The sequence below is a fragment of the Malaclemys terrapin genome, chromosome 2, assembly GCF_027887155.1.
Source record: "Malaclemys terrapin pileata isolate rMalTer1 chromosome 2, rMalTer1.hap1, whole genome shotgun sequence".
Lineage (NCBI taxonomy): Eukaryota > Metazoa > Chordata > Testudines > Emydidae > Malaclemys > Malaclemys terrapin.
Window position 1 is genome coordinate 169,663,312 of NC_071506.1, and position 21,794 is coordinate 169,685,105.

The 21,794-nt window shown below is 41.5% G+C and overlaps 1 protein-coding gene across 1 annotated transcript in view; it reads left to right on the forward strand.

Moving 5' to 3' along the window:
* GABBR2 (gamma-aminobutyric acid type B receptor subunit 2) overlaps positions 1-21,794 on the forward strand; it is an 847,514-nt gene that overhangs the window by 256,447 nt on the left and 569,273 nt on the right. The window lies entirely within an intron of this gene.

The window sequence follows — 21,794 nt, forward strand, 5'->3', positions numbered from 1 at the left end:
AGGCTGACTGGTCTGTAGTTCCCCAAATTCTCCTTCTTCCCTTTTTTAAAGATGGGCACTACATTAGCCTTTTTCGAGTCATCTGGGACCTCCCCCGATCGCCATGAGTTTTCAAAGATAATGGCCAATGGCTCTGCAATCACATCTGCCAACTCCCTCAGCACCCTCGAGGCATTAGATCCAACCACATGGACTTGTGCATGTGCAGCTTTTCTAAATTGTCCTTAACCTGTTCTTTCACCTCCTCCCATACTATGTTGGCCAGGACAGCAGTGTTGGAGCTGACCTTGTCTGTGAAGACCATGGCAAAAAAAGCATAGAGTACTTCAGCTTTTTCCACATCATCTGTCACTAGGTTGCCTCCCCCATTCAGTAAGGGTCCCACACTTTCCCTGACCTTCTTGTTGCTAACATGCCTATAGAAACCCTTTTTGTTACCCTTCACATCCCTTGCTAACTGCAACTCCAGTTGTGCTTTGGCCTTCCTGATTACATCCCTGCATGCTCGAGCAATATCTTTGTACTCCTCTCTAGTCAGCTGTCCAAGTTTCCACTACTTGTAAGCTTCCTTTTTGTGTTTAAGCTCACCGAAGATTTCTCTGTTGAGCCAGGCTGGTTGCCTGCCATATTTGCTATTCTTTCTGCACATCGGGATGATTTGTTCCTGGTCCCTCAGTAAGGCTTCTTTAAAATACAGCCAGCTCTCCTGGATTCCTTACTCCCTCATATTTGCCTCCCAGGGGATCATGCCCATCAGTTCCCTGAGGGAGTCAAAGTCTGCTTAATCAATATAAAATTATTTTATATGCAGCATATACTGTGTTATATGAAATATAAAGTTAAATCAATCAGTGGTTCGCGTTTATTTTCTGACTCTAATTTGTCATTGGGATAGGTAGCAAAAAATCAGAGTAATATTAAAAAACAAAAATAAAAAACACTAACATGACAACCCATTTCTGATACATTGTAATTAAAAGGGAGCTACTGTCACAGCTGTTTTCACATTTGCAGTTTCAACTCTGAAGACATCATTTGAAAGCCATGTGTAACATTAAATATGAATGTTAGTAACAACTGAGAAAGTAAAAGGTGTTTCAAGTGTAATTAGTGCATTTTCTTAACTAATCATTGCACAGCTGTGAGGTGCAGACTGACTATTTTCCCATAGTCAATTATAAGGAGATATAAGTGTCAGTGCAATACTAAGCAATTAAAGAGTGAACTTAAATCAATATAATAGCAGTTACAAAAACAGCCTAATTTAAGAATATCAAGGACAGATTTCTCAAGACCCTGTATAACGAAACTTATCAGTTTGGGTGGCTCAAAGGGAGTTATTTAGGCCTGTATAACAGTTTTGTAAAAGGAATGTAAGTGGCCACAAAGGTAGGGTTACCATATCTCATAAATAAAAAAAGAGGACCCTCCACGGGTCCTGGCCCCGCCCATTTCCCCACCCCTAGCCCCGCCCCAACTCCACCCTTTCCCCACCCTAACTCCGCCCTCTCCTCCCTCCCACTCCCAGCCAGGGGGAAAGGGCTGCCCCAGCGCTACCGGCTTCAGGGTTTGCCGGACAGCCCCCAGACCCTGCGCCCCCAGCCGGCGCTTCCCCAGCGCAGCTGGAGCCCGGGCGGGTAAGCGCCCAGCCGGGGGCGCAGGGTCTGGAGGCTGCCCGGCAAACCATGAAGCTGGTAGCGCTTGGGCTTCGGGCAGCCCCTATGCCTCGGGACCCTGCGCCCCCAGCCGGGCACTTCCCCTCCTGGGCTCCGGCGACGCAGGGTCTGGAGGCACAGGGGCTGCCCGAAGCCGGTAGTGCTCGGGCAGCCCGGCTCTTAAACAGAGCCGAAGAGTCGGGGAGGAGCAGAGCCGCCGCGGCTGGAGGCTCTGCTCCTCTTCGGCTCTGTTTAAGAGCCGGGCTGCCCGAGCGCTACCGGCTTCGGGCAGCCCCCGTGCCTCCAGACCCTGTGCCGCCGGAGCCCGGGAGGGGAAGTGCCCGGCTGGGGGCGCAGGGTCCAGAGGCATAGGGGCTGCTCGAAGTCCAAGCGCTACCGGCTTCACGGTTTGCTTCACCAGTTAACTGCCCTGGCTGCACCTGGAGGAGGAACCAGGTATCAAGGACTAATTAGCGGAGAGGCTCAGCTGCATAGGCCCAGGAGGGGCCTGTATTAAGCCCAGGAGCTGAGAGCAGAAATGAGCTGTAGGGAAGTAGCCTGCAGTCACTCTGTGGGTGAAGGGAGGTATATTTGGGATCAAGGAATGTCATCTACAGTTACTCCCTGGGAGGAGGGAGTTTGGACTGGCAAACCCAGAGAAAGGGAAGCCAGAAACATCGGAAACACTCAGGGGAAAAGCAGCAAGGTGTAGGATAGTGCAGACCTTGGCTGCTGATCAGAGGGTCCCTGAGCTGGAACCTGATGTAGCGCAAGGGTCTGAGTTCCCCTACCAACCACTGGGGAAGTGCTACAGATCAGGCAGTGGAGAGTGGACTGCCTGGGACAGTTTGCCCTGGAAGACTTTGATACCCTGGAAAAGGAAGATCATAGTGACCTGGCTGGAGGGCCAAGTCACAAAGAGGAAGCTGCAGCTCTTGGACTGAGATGGGATGCAAAGTGAGAGAGGATGATGGGTAGAAAGAGAAACTGTCAGAGGAGGGTGCAGCATCTGGAAGGCCCTAATTCTCAGAGTGGCCAGGAGGAGGCACCCTTAGCTGTGAATGGACCCTGTGACAGAGTAATTTTAAGGATAGCTTTTATTTAAAGGTAATGGACTCAGAGTGGATAAGCAGTTTATATTACAATTTCTATAAGTACCACATTACTTATTTCAATATCAAAATGTAAAAATATTGTTGCCCCTTTTTGACCTGAAAGTTTGGCGCCCATGGACCCTGGGTCCCAAAACAGGTTTCCCATCTTCCCCTTGCTGAAAAGCTTCCACAGGATATAGCTCTTATAATTGTTTCTGCCCTCACAGACAGGACTGACTATTCATTCACTGCAAACTCATTGCCTACAAACATCTCTTAAAGGGGATTTCCACAAACTGAATTTGTAAGACTCCTTTCATAGCATCGATTACACAGTTATTAACCATACTCCCATTGTTGTTTAACTGCCCAGATCTAAACAAAAACTGTAGGGCTGTTCTTTGTACCTCCACCAAGCTTTGCCCCTTCAGCTTTGTGTGTCCCCCATTTCTTGAACTGTGAGAGAAGCTTTCAGTAGTTACCTGCAACAGTCTATCTTTGCCTGCCTTAAATTTATAAGGGTCTTTTTTTTTTGGCCGTTTTTGCCACAGTTCCAGCATTTAACTGAACTGTTTCCTTTAATTTTTACATTATTGCCAATTCCCCTTGTTTTACAAATAAAATTTATCAGTTTTTCTCAGTGTTCAATAAAGTCATGAACCAGATTAGAATCCCTTCTTGCATCATACATATTAGACACAGCTGTACTTATAGGGGTCAGGGAGATCAGTTTCTATTTCTCACTAGTGACTGCTGCTGCTTTCTAGTATACTGCTGCAAGATTCAAGATCCATGGCGAATTGCACAGCTCTTCATAGTGTCTTTGACCTCCTTTTGCTGATCTGGATCTGCAAGTGCAAGTTCAGCTGATCATCTGTAAAGTGGTCCATTGCCAGTCTTTGCTAGAATGCCTTGGTGGTCTATGGGTATGCAAGAACACAAGTCTCCACATATCCTCTGCCAGTTCAGGTGGGGTTTCTTCTTAGCTATGCCCTGGCTAGCTCCAAACCACATGTCAAGAGCTTGTATCAGGCCTGGGTAACTCAGTCTCTTTTCTGTGGGTAAATTTTGCAGCACCATCAGAGCTGGGCTACCCAAGTCAGCTACTAGTAGCTTTCCTTTTTGTCTCTCCTCTCAGCCATTCATGTGAGCTATAATATTGAATTGAGACAAATAAATCTCCTAGGGAGATTTTCCTTCAGAGATCGTGGGCTTTTGCATCATTTGAGCTGGGTCAACCCAACCTCTTCTCTCTGGGCCTCTGAGTTAAAAACAGAGCAGAAAAAAGTGTTCTAAATGTCTAGTCTGACTTAGGTACTCAGGCTGGCTCAATTCCTATTTCAGTTGATTGCATTCCACTGTGGCCAGGGACTCTTTGATTTCCTTCTGTTGATGAGCATTTATCTCTATATAAGTCCTTACTACTTGTCTACTCAGGTGGCAAGTTCCAGATTAGCGTAGACCAAGCAAGCTTTAGCCAGTGTGGGGGAAAATCTCTAATCTATTGTAGTCAGATTGCTGGTCACCTCATCAATCCATTTTACCATTCCAGCCTATGTGCTTATGTGCTGCAGCTGAGTTTCCCAATCTGTCCAGGTAGGTTGTAGTTGCTGTTCCAAGATGAGTCTCATTTCAGCCTGCAAGTCCTATCTGACCCCTTTCTGGGAAACCTCCAGCTCTTGTTAAGGATCTTGTTTTGGTTTAAACCCTTTTGTGAAGTCTGTTTCAGATCTTGTTTTAAATCCCACTGGCCATTTTTATTTCTGCAAGTATTTTCATTATTCACTGCATCTTGATTCAACAGGAATATTAACTCACAATCTCTCTCCTTGGAAACCGGATCCCACTACTGACATCAGTCCTCCTTGATCCAAGCAGCTAGTCAAAGTTTGGGGGCCTGTGGGTGTTCCAGCTGGGAGTAAAAATTGGTGGTAGTCAGGCATTTCTTTGATGCAATTTTGTTTATTTACAAAGGACATACAAAGTCCTGTATCTAAACGCAGAAGGAATCATATAGCAGAAAGCAGCTTCTTTTGCTTCTAAAATCAAGAACACTCGTTTCAGCCTGCAGCCCTGGCCCAAAAAATCTCTCCTCAGGTTTCTTCTAGGATCAGCCACATGATGATGATGCGTTAGCTGCTCCTGAAGGCATCTCTCTCATCCCATCTGATTTCATCTGATCTCAGTTTCTGTCTGATGACTCTTTCCACATACACAGACCAATAACCAAAACAGTACTCAGTCAAAAGCTTCTGGATGGATTCATGGATGCCTTTTGTCTTAGGTGGGGCTTATGGTTACAGTACATTAATTGAAGGGCAAGTTAATACCTACCAAAATCAGTGGGGTTTTAAATCAACCCACAAGGTTTCATGCAGCTCAAAACAATGTTATATTAAGTGTTTGAAGACTTAAATGATAATGCACATCAGCTGATTCTCCCACTTGATTATGGGTGCAGATATCTATGAGCTGAGAAGCTAATTCAGTCAGTGGGAGGCTTAGGTTGTGCAAAGAATACAGGATCAGGGCCTAAAAGTAAAATAATAGACTAACTTGCCTTCTATGGCCTTCCTGGATTCCTCTTTATATGAATTGAATATGGGTGGGTAAATATTTCAAGGACAGTTTTTGAAAAAAATTGATAGTTTGTTATCAAGCTTCTCTGTAGCTTGTCTTGTCTGTATATCAAGCTGCTTTGTATTAAAAGGTTTTAGAATTTATCTTAAATCTATTAAAAAGAACTATCCATGGTCTAGGCACTTGTGCAAATATTAATGCATCCTAAAGAATAAGTATCCTTAACAACCAACCATTACCACCAAGACTGCTTTACAGTCTAGACTCTAGACTATGCAACAACCTGGAGGCTACTATATTCAACAATGAAAACCCCAGCATAAATACTCCACAACCAGCCACTTTGAGCTTCTCTACTCAACTCTCACAGAAGACCTTTTGGAAGAAAAGATTAATCTGAAGCATGCACAAAAAGTTACCTAACCTGGACTTTGGGTAAACAAAATGGGAAATCCAGCATATAAGATTCCTCACAGAAAAACCTTTTCAGCAGACCCCTCCATTTTAGTGTTAATTCAGCATCTTTGCTGATTGTAACTGCCAATATGTCACTCAGAGCTTTTCAGGTGGTGAGGTTCCATACCATTTATGGATTTATAGAGCAAAACCAAGACCTGAGTTCCTCTCATAACAATGGTGTAATGTTCCCTCTGCATGAAACGCCACTCTTAGTAAGTGAGCAACACCATTCTGCGCCAATCTTAGGCCAGGTCTACACTACCACCACTGGTCAATCTAAGCTACACAATTTGAGTTATGTTAGTAGCGTAACTCAAATTGACGTAGCTTAGATCTACTTACTGCGGAATCCACACTATGCTATGTCGACGAGAGATGCTCTCCCGCCGACATTGCTTCCGCCTCTCATTGAGGTGAAGTACAGAAATCGATGGGAGAGCGCTCTTCCATTGATTGAGCATGACTTCACTAGACCCGCTAAATCGATGCTGCATCGATTGCAGCAGTGCTGATTTAGCTCTGTAGTGAAGACAAGCCCTTAAATTTCCAAATGATCTGAAAGTGTAGCTAATCTTGAGGTGACAGGCATGGATAATTTCAGCACAGGCTATGTTCAAAAGAAAAGGTCAGGTTTGTGCAGGCTCAGACATTAGCTTCCCTTGAGCAGAAATGGTTAAAGAAAAATTTGTATATGAGATTAGCTAAATGAAGCATTGGAGACTGAATCAAGATTACCAGGCCATTTTTTAAAATGCCATCATAGAAACAATATGTATGGGGAGAGTTCAATCAGAGCTGCTTTGTCTGCATCTTTTATTATTTGTATCTGGACCATTCTGTAATAGTGCTGCTTGTGCTTTGTCTTCACACTTATGTGAAGGATCCTTCTTCTATATGGCAGCAACATTCTATACTATCTGAGCCTGAGTCTCACGCAAAGTCAATAATATCAACCTTTCTCCTTTTACCCTGCATTCCCTTTCCCCTCTCCTCTCCACACTTCCTACTAACTTTATCTACTCCTCTTCCCATTTCCAGCTTGCTCTCACTCTTTCCACATGCACACATCTTCTCCTTGCCTCCAGTGATAGCTGCTCTAACTCTGACCCTTTCTCCCACCACAGTCTCCATCACCCGGCCATCCTCATGCCACTCTTTCTAACCTCAGATCCACCCCCCTTTTCTTACTGTCTCTGGAGCACACACTCCATTCTTTAAAAAGATCAGCCATCCACAATCTATTTAGTCTTGTTCCCTCCAGTTCCTGACTCTCAGAAACCTGGAACTAGAGCTGGTCCAAGATTTTCTCACAAAACTGTTTTTTCCATCTGAAAATGTTGATTTGTTGATACAGATTTTTCACCGGAATGTATGGGTATTGACAAAACCTTCAGGTCCAGAATGGATTTTCTGATTCAAAATAGGAGTGAGGCAGACCCACTCCTGAATAGCCAGCTGATTAAGGCACTTAGTGAGGATGTTGGACACCCCGGGTCAAGTCCCAGTGCTGATTCAGGTATAGAAGGGACTTGAACCTGGGTCACTCACATTCCAACAGCATGCTTTAAGCACTGGGCTGCACGTCCCTACTGGAAGTCCTATGACCATATTGACTTCCTTCACTATAAATTGACTTTATGCTTCATCTCTATCATCTTTCTGGTCAAGCAGCAGTACTTTCCCACTCTGACTCCCATAGATCACAATCCCAGCCATCTGGTCACTTTTTTTTTTTTAGTCTAAGACCACCTTCCCTCCTGTCTCATCCTCCCTTTCTATGTAGAATTTTGCCAACTTCAAAGAGAAAACCCAATCAACAAAATTCAACACAGACTTCCCCCTTCTACTCCCTCCATTCTCCCATTCTCCCTCACCCCTCCCTACACCATCGTATCATTCTCTGTTCCTTTTTCCCTGTCACAAACAATTTCTCCACTTTTCTTCTCAAACACCTCTCCCTTGCCTAATGATTCCATCCAACTGGTCTCTTGACCTCCCTCACCTCTGCCATCACTCTTCTCTGGTTTCTTCTGCTCACAATACAGATATGCACAGGTCTCTCCCACCATTAAAATCCCCAGCTTTACCCCACCTCTGCTTCTTCAAATCACTGCCCCATCTCCATTCTCTCATTCACTTCATTGCATGTGCTGTCTACTGTATTGTGATCAGTGGAACTGGAGTAAAAAGGCCCATGTTCCCTTGAGGGACAGTTATTGACAGGACACCAGTGGAACAGGGAACATGGGAAGTTAGTCTAGAAGCAACTTATCCACATGGACAGAGCAGTCTGGAGGGTTTAAAGTTCCACTTGTGCATCTTCACTCTTTGCAATGAAATATCTATAAGTGCTGTCTTAAATACCATTCCATACCCCCTCAATCTGGCTTCTGTCCCCCCCACCGCTCTCCACTCCAGTGAAACAGCACTCAGCAAAGTCTCCAATAACCTCCTCCTCTTGAACAAACATCAGGGCCTGTATTTCTTGAAACGCTGGGCTTACATGACCCTTTGCCCCCATCAGGATAGACCCCACTCAGACCTATAATCTTATCATAAAGTCAACTCTTGCCTTCACTCCACCAATGATGCCATCCTTGATTGCTTGAGTCTCCACTTCTCAACAAGCACCTTTGAGCTTTCTCCCCTGCTGCCCTTCACAAATGAGAGAAGCTCCCAGTCAAAATCAGTAAAGCTACCACATTTTCCTCTGTCAAGTCACTCCTCAAAACTCAGCCATAATGCATACAGCCTGATAAAGGCTAGACAGGTAGAGTGATGTCATCTCTGCTATTCAATGGTTAAGTATTGTGCACATTGCATTAGATTTGTTATTTTTCCCTGTACCCCACACACAAGCCCCAGCCCGCTTCTTTGTTTCCATCATTTCTTATGTCTTGTATTTTTAAACTGTAAGCTCCTTGCAGCAGGGACTGAGTTACAACTGGGGGCTAACCTGATTGTTCCTTTTATGTGCTACCTCAACATAAGTATTACTCATATTATTAGACAAGTGCTCCACAGAGCTAATCCCAAAAATAAACTGGGCTTGAATTAGGGCTTGGCCTATTCTTATCACACTATCCAAGTGTTCATGTATAGGGTATTCTCCCCCCGCCCCACCCTCACTAAGTATGCCCAAAATCCAACAGGCACATGCTCAAGAACAGATTCTCCCCAACCCTCCACAAGAAGCAAGGAAACTCTTCATTCAGGCAAAAAACTTTTTCCAGCCTAACAAAGTTAAAATGTTAATTAAAATTAATAGTAATTGTGACATTACCCAGGGTACAATCTGCACTGCTGAATAGCTGTATCTCCTCAATTCTCCAATCTGGGATGCCTTTTACACTGCTTACTGGTAACTAGCTCTTTCTGACCAGTTAACAGACAGCCTTCAGCATAAAGCAACAAAGAGTCCTGTGGCACCTTAAGACGGCTACCCCTCTGAGCCTTCAACATGTAACTTGCTCCCACCTGCACAGTATTGAGTGCTGCTAGCTAGCCACACATGAATTACATGGCAGAAGAACACCAGCAGATTCCCTAGTCCCAGACTTCCCCCCAGAAATGTGAATCTTGTATTGCCCAGTACCTTACTGAACAGTGCAAGCTCATATAAAGTCTATCATTTCACCAGTGGAAAATGATATGCACCTGCTTTGTTATCCCAAATTACATTTCCCACACATTTTAATTCAAACACACTAGTTAGATTAAACATTAAAACAAGTTTATTAACTACAGAAAGAAAAGAGATTTTAAGTGACTACAAGTAATGAGGCATACAATTCAGGATTGGTTATAAAAGAAATAAAAAGATAAAATACAAGCTAAATGCCTATCTTAACAAGCTTAAGTTAACATAAAAGCAAAATGTTTTTCTCACCATAAGCTTACAGAAGTCTGTACTGGTCAGGAACCTTCCTTCTCCCTCCCAAGTTCAGTTCTTTAAGAGTCGTTGATCCCATGAGCTGAGATGAAGGAGGAGAGTGAGGTCAAGTGTTTTTCTCCCCTCTTTATAATTAAATTTCTTGTGCTAGAAACATTCTTGCTGAGTCACGGTGACAAACAGCTTCTTCTGCGCATGAACTTTGAACTGTCCTTTTGATGAAATATAAATTTCTTGTTCACCCCTTCCCCCTGTCAGAAAATAGTCACTTAACTGATAGCCCACTTGACTTTGGTACTTGTCTGGGGCACCCATGTGTATTTGTCTCTGAAAAACTGGTTTGGGCCTGATTTTCTAACTCTGGAACACATTACAGCAATGTTATACAGTAGAAAATTATAATTTTATGTACAAGATTGATGCATATATTATACCAAGACCATAATGTTCAGCCGATTATGAGTTTTCAAAGGATACCTCACAAGGCCTACTATGTACAAAATTTATCATAGTCTTATAAAAAGGATGAATATGGGATACAGACTGTCACAGTAATATTTTTGACTAGCTTGCAATGGCACTCTGCAATAGCTTCCAGAATGGCAAAAATAAAGACATCATAGGAAAAGGGCAATTAGTTATAATTTATAAAAAAGATTTCTGTTCTTATTGATAAATACTCATTCTAATGGGTCTAGAAATCTAGAAAATATTCATTTTAGGGTGTCAAGGGAATAACAGAGACTAATTGAAACATGATTGCATGAAATGTTATGAAGTACTTGGGTGGCATCAGAGTAATAGAAGAAAATAATTAATGTGAACCTCAGTTGACTCCTGTATGCTCTGTTTATCTTTCTAAAAATATTCCTTGATATATGCAGAGATTAGGCTCCAAGAGGATTACCAAAATAAAACAGTGCACATCATATTTTTGTAGTGATTTGCTACGGAGTATCAGAACAATATTTGTTCCATCTTATAGCTGTGGCACGTTGCTCTTGCTATTACATAGTAATAACTGGCACTTAAATGCTATCATCATTCATGTTCAAAGCACTTTGAAAATATTGGGTCAAATTTACCACTAGTGTAAGAAGGTGCAGCTCCACTGACTTCAATGACATTTCAGCCACTTACACCAGCAATGAATTTGGCCAATTATTTCTACATCACAACATTTGACCTTTTTAAAAAAAAAAAAAAAAAAAGGTTTCTTCAGCCAAACTTCAATGGAAACTGCTAGTCGTGTGAATTAACCATCATGTACCTTACATATTATAGATCCATCCCAAATGATGCTTTGGAGGGTGCGGGGGTGGAAAGGGTAAGCATTATTATCCATTAATGTGGTCCAATTCATTTTCCATTAGTGTTCAACTTCCATATCCTATTTATTTAAGGAAGTACCAAAAGGTGAATATGCTGTGAAGTTAGTGCATTTAATTTAAATGTAAACACTGACTCATCCAATAGAAAGCTGAAAGTCCTCTGTGATGGGGAGTACAAAGGGTTAAGGAACAGCTCTGGGCCCAGGTGATCCCACCCAGCCACACCTCCAAAGCCTGCACAAGCTAAAAAGGAAGCAGAGCTGTTTAGAGCCAGACAGGCAGTGGAAGGGAGCAGATGGTTGCCCTGAGTGGGAAGTGCTGCCCAGGAACTCATTGCCTGAGACCTGACGATGCAGACCTGCAAAAACCTGTAAAAGAGTGTGCAGATCAGAGACTTGATTTAAGATATTTTAATTTACTTTGTGAAGCTAAAGGAGACTGGGGTAGGAAGTGGTCCAAGGGGGCAGCTGCGTAGCACCCTAAGGTGCAAAATGGCTTGAAGTGATTTCCATTATATACAGGGTTTACAGTTCGGTTCAACGGCTCTCAGCACCCCCACTATACAAATGGTTCCAGCACCCCTGTCAACATTTGCATTTCTATGGAGCAGATCACTTGCTTGTGTTTCTTCTTTGTTGCCCAGCACTCAGTGCCATACATTAAAACTGGATGATCCATCATTTTATAGACTTTCCCTTTTTAAACTTACGGGTATGTTCCTGTTACATGCTACCATTTAGGTCACAAGTTTGTGCCAGCTGTAATGTGCTTTCATCTTCCTTAGTTAGAGTTCCATATCCCAGGCCACCATGTACTCTACTGTATCCATTCCTGTCTCTTACAACATGCTCATTTAAGTTAGTGCCACTATTTCCTCATTCCCTGGAATTTGCTGAAGAGCAGTGTCTAACATTTCCCAGAAACTTATGTTCATTCTCACCATGGTCAGACTGGGATGCATATTTGGTGACTATGTTTAGCAAGCAACATTCAAAAGCCAACTTGACCATCATTATCCTATTGTTGATTCTGTTTCCTGGCCCACTCTTTCCTTTATTTTAGTATCAAGAGCTATGCCTACTTGGTTTCTTGAGTTCGAGGCCCCACAATAAATTATTTTGTATCCTTTTTCTGTTTTGGCCTTCTTTCCTTTCCATTTTGTTTCCTGGATACATTCTATCTGTACCTTCCTCCTCAATGTCTCTGCCAGCTCTGTGTTCAGACCAGCTAGTGTGCCAACATTCCAACTTGCCAGTCTGAGCTTGGATTTCTGGGCTAGTTTCTATAACTACACATCCAAAGTTGAACTGTAGCCATTGGCTACTTTCCATAACACCTGGGTAGAGGTACTCATTTTCTAGAGTACCCTCCATTTTCTTGGTTTATTTAAGGATTTATAGTGACAGTTTATGGCAAATGTATATGGTTGGCTGCCCTTCTTTTTTCAAAGGAGCTATGGCAGTCCCAAGTAGTTGCAATCTGATTGGCTTGAATGTCTTGCCAGCGTGTCTTATTCCTTTGTGTGCCGTCCAATGGCTTATTCATCTCAACCATCTGTATTCCCATACTAAGACACAAGGGAGTGGCTTCCTAAACTCACCTTCTTAGAACATCCATGCAGCACAAGGGAGAAAGGCCCTAAATATTTAAGCATAAATAAAATTGTTATACTAAAAGAAGGGAAAGGGCAACAGTTCTTAAAGACTGTGGAACATAGCTACTGTGTTTCTTTATCATTTCAATATGGCAACTTTAAGGTTGAAAAGGCATTAAGGTTGAAAAGGCAATGCCAGAGACCAGGTGGGTGAATTAATATCTTTTGTTGCACCAACTTCTGTTGGTGAGAAAGACAAGCTGTCAAGCTTACACAAACAACAAGGAGTCTGGTGGCACCTTAAAGACTAACAGATTTATTTGGGCATAAGCTTTCGTGAGTAAAAACCTCACTTCTTCGGATGCATAGAGTGAAAGTTACAGATGCAAGGCATTATATACTGACACATGGAGAGCAGGGAGTTACTTCACAAGTGGAGAACCAGTGTTGACAGTGCCAATTCAATCAGGGTGGATGTAGTCCACTCCCAGTAATAGATGAGGAGGTGTCAATTCCAGGAGAGGAAAAGCTGCTTCTGTAGTGAGCCAGCCACTCCCAGTCCCTATTCAAGCCCAGATTAATGGTGTTGAATTTGCAAATGAATTTTAGTTCTGCTGTTTCTCTTTGAAGTCTGTTTCTGAAGTTTTTTTGTTCAATGATAGTGACTTTTAAATCTGTAATAGAATGACCAGGGAGATTGAAGTGTTCACTTACTGGCTTGTGTATGTTACCATTCCTGATATCCGATTTGTGTCCATTTATTCTTTTGCGGAGGGACTGTCCGGTTTGGCCAATGTACATGGCAGAGGGGCATTGCTGGCACATGATGGCATATATGACATTAGTGGATGTGCAGGTGAATGAGCCCCTGATGGTGTGGCTGATGTGGTTGGGTCCTCTGATGCTGTTGCCAGAGTAGATATGGGGACAGAGTAGGCAACGAGGTTTGCTACAGGGATAGGTTCCTGGGTTGGTGTTTCTGTGGTGTGGTGTGTAGTTGAGTATTTGCTTCAGGTTGGGGGGTTGTCTGTAAGCGAGGACTGGCCTGCCTCCCAAGGTCTGTGAGAGTGAGGGATCATTTTCTAGGATAGGTTGTAGATCGTGGATAATGCGCTGGAGAGGTTTTAGCTGGGGGCTGTATGTGATGGCCAGTGGTGTTCTGTTATTGTCCTTGTTGGGCCTGTCCTGTAGTAGGTGATTTCTGGGTACCCGTCTTGCTCTGTCAATCTGTTTCCTCACTTCCCCAGGTGGGTATTGTAGTTTTACGAATGCTTGATAAAGATCTTGTAGGTGTTTGTCTCTGTCTTAGGGCTTGGCTGTAGACAATGGATCGTGTGATGTGTTTTGGATGGAAGCTGGAGGCATGTAGGTATGTATAGCGGTCAGTAGGTTTCCGGTATAGGGTGGTGTTTATGTGACCATCACTTATTTGTACTGTAGTGTCCAGGAAGTGGATCTCCTGTGTGGACTGGTCCAGGCTGAGGTTGATGGTGGGGTGGAAATTGTTGAAGTCCAGGTGGAATTCTTCAAGGGCCTCCTTTCCATGGGTCCATATGATGAAGATGTCATCAATGTAGCGCAAGTAGAGGAGGGGCACTAGGGGACGAGAGCTGAGGAAGCGTTGTTCTAAGTCAGCCATAAAAATGTTGGCATACTGTGGGGCCATGCGGGTACCCATAGCAGTGCCACTGACTTGAAGGTATAAGTTGTCCCCAAATCTGAAGCGGTTGTGGGTGAGGACAAAGTCACAAAGCTCAGCCACCTGGCTTGCTGTGGCCTCATCAGGGATACTGTTCCTGACAGCTTGTAGTCCATCCTCATGTGGAATATTGGTATAAAGTGCTTCTACATCCATGGTGGCCAGGATGGTGTTTTCAGGAAGAACATCAATGCATTGTAGTTTCCTCAGGAAGTCGGTGGTGTCTCGAAGATAGCTGGGAGTGCTGGTAGCATAGGGTCTGAGGAGAGAGTCCAAATAGCCAGATAATCCTGCTGTCAGAGTGCCAATGCCTGAGATGATGGGGCGTCCAGGGTTTCCGGGTTTATGGATCTTGGGTAGCAGATAAAATACCCCTGGTCGGGGTTCTGGGGGTGTGTCCATGTAGATTTGTTCCCGTACAGTAGCTGGGAGTTTCTTAAGCAGATGGTGTAGTTTCTTTTGGTATTCCTCAGTGGGATCAGAGGATAGTGGCCTGTAGAATGTGGTCTTGGAGAGTTGCCTGGCAGCCTCCTGTTCATAATCTGACCTGTTCATTATGACTACAGCACCTCCTTTGTCAGCCCTTTTGATGATAATGTCAAAGTTGTTTCTGAGGCTGTGGATGGAAGCTTACACAGAGCTCTTCTTCCCAGATCTGTCTTAGCTTGAAAGTTTGTCTCCTTCACCAACAGAAGTTGGTCCAGTAAAAGAGATTATTAACACATTCACCTTGCCTCTCTAATATCCTGGGACTGACATGGCTACAACAACACTGTATACTACAACTCCAAACACATCTTTTCCCTTACTCATAGCTACCTGAAATGTTTTGCTATGAACTTTACATTTGGTCTCATTCTGAAATGAATATTTTCTATTTAGTGAATTATTAATCCATTTATTAATGTGTGGAGTGTGTGCATGGGGAAAACCTTTGACTTTATTTCCTTCCCATATTACTAACGTCTATAGGTCTTTTTGCATTGTGTCCTTGTGTCAATATCATCTGCAAGTTTCATTAAGGTTTACTTTTTTCCTTCTTCCAAACATTATTGAAGATGTTTAATCAGACTGGACACACACAGATCCATGCAACAATGCACTAGACACCCTTCCTATGACTTAATATGTCATTATTTATGTTTTGTTGTTTAGATACTAGCAAAAAGATGCCTCTACAAGAGCTTTACAATTTTGGAACTACAAAATACCCTCAGCAGCATTTAACACCTCTCCCCTCAAATTCAAACAGAAATAACTCCACTCTGCTAAACCATCCATCCATGAGAAAAAATCCCTTACACCTCACACTCTGGGGCTGTATTCTGACCTTCTCTAAAAACCCTACTGAGTGGCTTTGACATTTGTGCCTGGAGACTTACCAGATTTGGACTATTTTGGACAAAGGGGGAGAAACAAATTCCATAGTCCCTCATAGAGAGCACCTTGCCAGCTTCCCCCTCCTTAATAAGAAAGAGATTCAGCTCAAGTGCTGGCTACATATGACACAGGAAGAGATGGACTCACATAGGCATTTGAAGATTTACAGGTCATAGCCAACAACTTAAATTCCAACTGGAGACAGTGTAGATCCCAGAGCACTAGTATCAATAAGCAAGCTCTTGCATTCTGGATCAGCGTGTAATGAAGTTCTTCCATCATCCTCAGTGGGCTGGAATGGTAGCAGAGAAAATAAGACTCTTATTCGCTAAAGACTTTGCTCTGCCACCACAAAAACAGACAGCTCACCCCTAATCTGATCAATTTTGTCCACAATGAGACATTTGTGTCAAAAACAAATGTTGGAATGTCCTGTGGGATGGAAATTCCAAATTTTGTTCTGCTCTAATTTAAAACTATGTCTATCTTAATCCTCTCCAGGGACTTGCATACTAGAGGAACACCATCAGACCCAAGTTTAGGAAGGGAGATTTTCTACGCTTTAGGCTGGATACGCCTTCACAATGATCTTACCCTTGGTTCATGATACACTAATAGCTGATTTGTGATAATACCAGAACTGGCCTGGTAATATTCTCCAATTACACTTTGGTAATACACAAAGTCAAGGAGTCTTATCTTTTATTAAATCATGGATAATTGATTTAGTCACCACTAACACTGTTAATCATCTTCAATAACTGAGGGCCTGGATCCTTAACACGGCCTCCTCATACATAAGTGGGAGAAATAAATGGAACTGAGTAAAGCATCTTGTTCTTGGATTACATGTCTCCGTACAAATTTCTTGTTGTAGCCTTGTTTTTCTCAGCCAACTACCACAGGATAAAGGAACCAAGCTCCTGTGGCAAGGGACAGATCTATTGCTCTTGAATCCCCTACCAAAACCCAAAAGATACCAGTTAGTTTGTGGTAGTAGTTTGGTGTAGTTTCTTCAGCATTTAAGGTGTTATTCCTCGCAAAAGCATCCCCTAACACTCCACAATAAACACTATTTCCTCCCACTCTAGTCACACTGCCACTGTGATGAAGAGGGATATCAGCCAGCCAACTCCCATAGTCTCAGATCCTATCGGTCCCATAGCCCTGGAAGTAGCAGAGGAATTAAAGATCGTCCTCTTCTTTCCCCAAGGGCCTCTCACACCTATGATCAAACCATTTTAGTCCTCCCATCTCCCACATTCCATAAATCAAGGCTCTGCCCCTAATAAAACACAGAGAGAAAAGGCTGTATTCAACATTACAGAACTTCCTGGCCCCTCATGCCACAAACTGCCCAGACTTACCTACAATCAGCCTGCCTGCCTGCCAGAGGTTGGCCCATAGATACTTTCTTCATCAAGGGATTCTTATCTTAATGATTTCCTTCCATGCTGCCCTCTCACCCCAGCAGGAGAAACCCCTTATCCATAACATACTCAATCTTTATTTAAGGTCTTTAAGCTACTTTGCTATTCATATGAAAGTGTTTAAAAAATGTTTGAAACAGGGGTTTGTATAAAGTAAGATTCCACGAGACAGGCACTTCAGTCTGAATGTCATACTAACTACATTTTCAACCATTAATTTTGCACTCTTTTATAAAAATTCTGGCATGATGGATTTTGTATAAACCCACTTTTAGTATTCGTGTTTTGGTACTCTAGATACCTACGAAATTTCTCTAAAAATATTGTACTGTTTTACTATGGATTGAAATTAGGCATACAAAATCAAGTTCTGGTCAGTTACTTCTATGGAATTCCACTTTTACAATCAGAAATGCATGAGTATGACTAAGGCTTAACAAGATAGCAATTGCACGATTGTTTTATCTATTTTTTTAAAAAGATCACTACCACATTTAGGGTACAGTCCTGCAAAGGGCTGAACATTCTGACATGATCCAGGATAACACATAAGCACACATCTAGTCCTTTTGAACACATAAAACGGTCAAGCAAGTTTCCAAGTGTTTGCATTATTGATCCCTAAGTGTGCCAACTATAATTTCTTCAGGCATTTATTATGCTGATGCAGTAGCTATTGATAGCACACTCTTAAGGCTTGGACTTCCATCACTAATAAATACCAAAGAGCAGTATATACATCAACTGCATCCAACTTGCACTCCTAAACAAAATCTTAACTGATCTCAGAATGTTAAGGCAGAATAACTTCCCAAATGCATGAAATGTGTGACAGTCAAATATGCTGATTTGTTGATATAATTTATATTAACGTATATCTAGGCTTTACAGAATTAGATTTTTATATCATTTTGATAATTTAAATGTTTATTTTTAAGAATTATTATTTTAACTGATTTTTCAGTTCTCTGCAGTTCCAAAAAAAAAAAAAAAAAAAAAAATGTTTTGGGTCATCCCAATGCTGAATTTTTTCAAAATTGTTGGTGAATCAAAAAGTCAGAAATAGATTTTGGATCAAACAAATGGTTTTGTTCCACCTGAAATGGAATGCTTTGTTTTGATTTTGGGCATCTTTAACCTTTTTTGTTTTATTTAAAAAAATGAAATGAAATACTAGATTAACCAAACCACAAAGAGGATAGTGTTATCACCCCTTTTGCCCTGCAATTAGGGCAACCACCTGCAAGAACCAGATTTATATGACTATTTAGGCAGAGGGTCTTGAACTAGCATCTTCTTTATTCTTTATTCTAACCATTAGGCTATAAAATCTGTGTTTCTCATAGGTTCTTTTTCCCCCCAATCAATTTTTAATAACTGGATACAGAGTGGAACAGCTTCTGTAGAGAGATTGAGACAACCTTATCCTAGAATACCCAGTAGCCAGGTAGTTAGGGCCCCCATCCAGGCTATAGGAGAGCTAAGTTCAAATATCTGCTCTAAGGGGTTAAGCCTGGGTCTTCCATGTCCCAGGTGAGTGCCTAATGAGTGGGCTATTTGGTATAAGGGGCACTGACACCACCACCTCCTCCATTTTGTGAATGGTATCTGAGTCCCCTTATGAACCTAGCCCCAAAAAATGAAAACATATAATGATGAAACAGTTCATTTTGACACTTCCAAATTGTTTTACCAAAATACTTAGCTGCAATTGACATGAATTCATGAAAAGTTTGACATGAATCTGCATTTTTGGGGGGGAGGGGGGAAGTTAAACATTTCACCTAGCTCTAATTGATGGTTCAGTAGGCAGTATGAAGGGAGAAAGGAATGCAAAAGTCTTTTATCTGAAAAGAATGGAAATAAGGTTTTGGGTGGAACTGAGTGTGTCCTGCCTCAGCTTAACTGCTACTAAACATAGATTTTGTTTGCTAATTTTAGTGTGAATGAATTTGTAAAAAAAAAAAAAATACAAAAAAAATGTAATTTTGTAGAAAGGCAGCCCTACTGGTGGCAGTTATAAAACTGTAACACAACAGTTTGTTCTTGAATCATTTTGTTTTTTATTTTTGCTGTTTTTCATTGAAGTCTTTGTTCCATTTACTCTTGGCCTCAGTTGACATTAAATCCTATGCAGTCCTTATGGCAGCTCAGTGGGATATTACAGATACTGTAATGTAGCAAATGCCAACCTATAGCTGCAGGCACATAGATTAAACTATGCATGTTAATTCCAAATCATTTGAAATTTCCCTTACACAAAATAAAATTTAAAGAAAAAACACTTTGTAGTATTTTCAGAAACGTATTGTGTATGCCCAGTTATGTAAGGTAATTTCTTCTGTAAATAAACAGAAATTTGGTTGTTTTGATGAAAAAATCTGAGCAGGCTTGCTGTGACTACATAAAAGCATTACTAAAATATTGATATGAATATTCCTTGTTTCTTTGATTAAAAAGAAACTAGGACAGGAAAACTGAAGGCTAACCAAAAAAACACCAACAAAAAAGCCTTCGCAGAACTTTGACATACAATTCCTTTTTCAATATATCTATTATTTATGTTCAGTTAAAAAGGAGAAATCATTTATTAGTCATTAGGGACCCTTGAGTTAGCATCTGCTCACAGCATTGTCCTCATATACTGCTCAAAATGGGGTATACAGACTGCGTTTTTTCAATTTATTTTTAAATCTACAAACACTTTAGTTTGCTGATCTGCTGTTGACCAAACTAAGGCTTTGTCTACATTACCACTTTTGCTAGTAACATTTTTGTTGGTCAGGGGTGTGACGATAGAGCTGTAGCAGTAGAGCAGTGCCGCTATAAAATAAATATCCTATCTCCTAGAACTGGAAGGGATCTTGAAAGGTCATTGAATCCAGCCCCCTGCCTTCACTAGCAAGACCAAGTACTGATTTTGCCCCAGATCCCTAAGTGGACCCCTCAAGGATTGGGCTCACAATGCTGGGTTTAGCAGGCCAATGCTCAAACCACTGAGCTATCTCTCCCCCCTTAAGTGTAGGCATAGCCTATGAGAGATGCCCTTGCCTTGCTAAAATACAAAAGTGCCTTTTAATTAATCATATAATATCAGTCTGCCATCAGAATAACTTCATGACATTGTGTATTACAACAGTTTTTCAGCCAGTGTTTTTACAATGATATGGCTTAGTGTCTAAGCCTCTTATGTTCAGCGTGCACACAGCATGCTTCTTTGTATATGTTGTATCAATGGCTAAAAAGGCTATTCTTTTACAAGTAGCTTGAAATATTCAATTACACAGGAAGAAAACCTAGATACTGAAGAGTTTAATTGTTGAATGCCTGAGAAAGGCAATACATGTATATAGACAAATTAAAACTACTGCATAAATATTCTAGCCCCTGTATATATCCAGTGTAGAACTCCAGATTTGAAGAAAAAAATTCATAGAACCCAACAGAATCTATAATTCTTCCTTCACACAGAAATAAAAGAACTTAAGGTCATAGTGGCAACTGTAAACTCTGTTTCCTCACATTGGTGTAATTTAAATCTCAAAACTTAACATTTGGCAAGTTATTTGCATATAATTTCTTATTTTGAAAAAGGGAAAATTCAAATATTTAAGTACAAGAAATGTATAAAGTAGAAAAGGAATTGTAAAAAGAGCAAGGAGGACAATGGAAAATATTCTCAAACTTTAATATAGCATCAATTACAGAATGCAGTCATTTGACAGAACTTAAGTGTTTATTTAGCATATTGTCCAGTTTTTATCCTGCAGTTACAATTGTCTTTACATAGTTTATTTTAATTTAACCATTACAAATTAATAAAGAGAGTAAGAAGTTTTCTCCTCACATACACAAAGACAGGTAACTAGATTTCATGCCTAGCATTAAGTAGGGGTTGTGGTGGGGGCTGGAACACAGTTCATAGGTTGGAATAGCAATCACCCTTCACTTTCTACCTGGATGTTAGGGCTGGCCATTGGATCCATTAGTCATGGAAATAGAATTTCTTGCAGTGTTTCAGCACTTATATTTCTGACTGACTGGTACAACACTCTTTAAAAAATTTTTACCAAGCTTTCAAGACCTAAGAGTAGTTTGAGATAAAACACTTGTATAACAGCCAAACTTTCTCTGCAAAATCAACCAGTTCACTCAACCTGAGCAAGATCATATAAAAATTGTAAAATCTGTATGGAGGATACAGAGGAGATTAAGCAAATCAAACTCTTGTTAATGAGGGGATTTCAGTTCACCTTTATGCCAGACATCTTAAAATTCAAGGTTGTATTATTTGTATAGTGGTTCAGCAATGCCACTATAGTTAAGATTGTTTCACAACTTCTATTTAAAGGTTGACCTTTTAAAATCCTCTACAATTGACATGCTTAATCAGATTCCTTTTGAAAGTAGTTAGGAGGGTGCAGGGTTAGTGACACAAATTTGGGGTCATTTGAGCTAGTGGTTGTGGAGATATAAGCCCTGGAAAAAATTAGCAATTTTTCAAAAAGTTGTTTGTTTGTTGAAACAAACAAACAGAGCTAGAGCTCAAACTATTGATGTGATGCATGCCAAAATGGTCTCAATTTGTCAAGCTTTACCAAAGCTGATGTGTGGCACCCTGGTAAATCTTTGGGGGGTAAAAATGTGTTCACTTCTTTGCTTGTGTAGATGTGTAGTCTG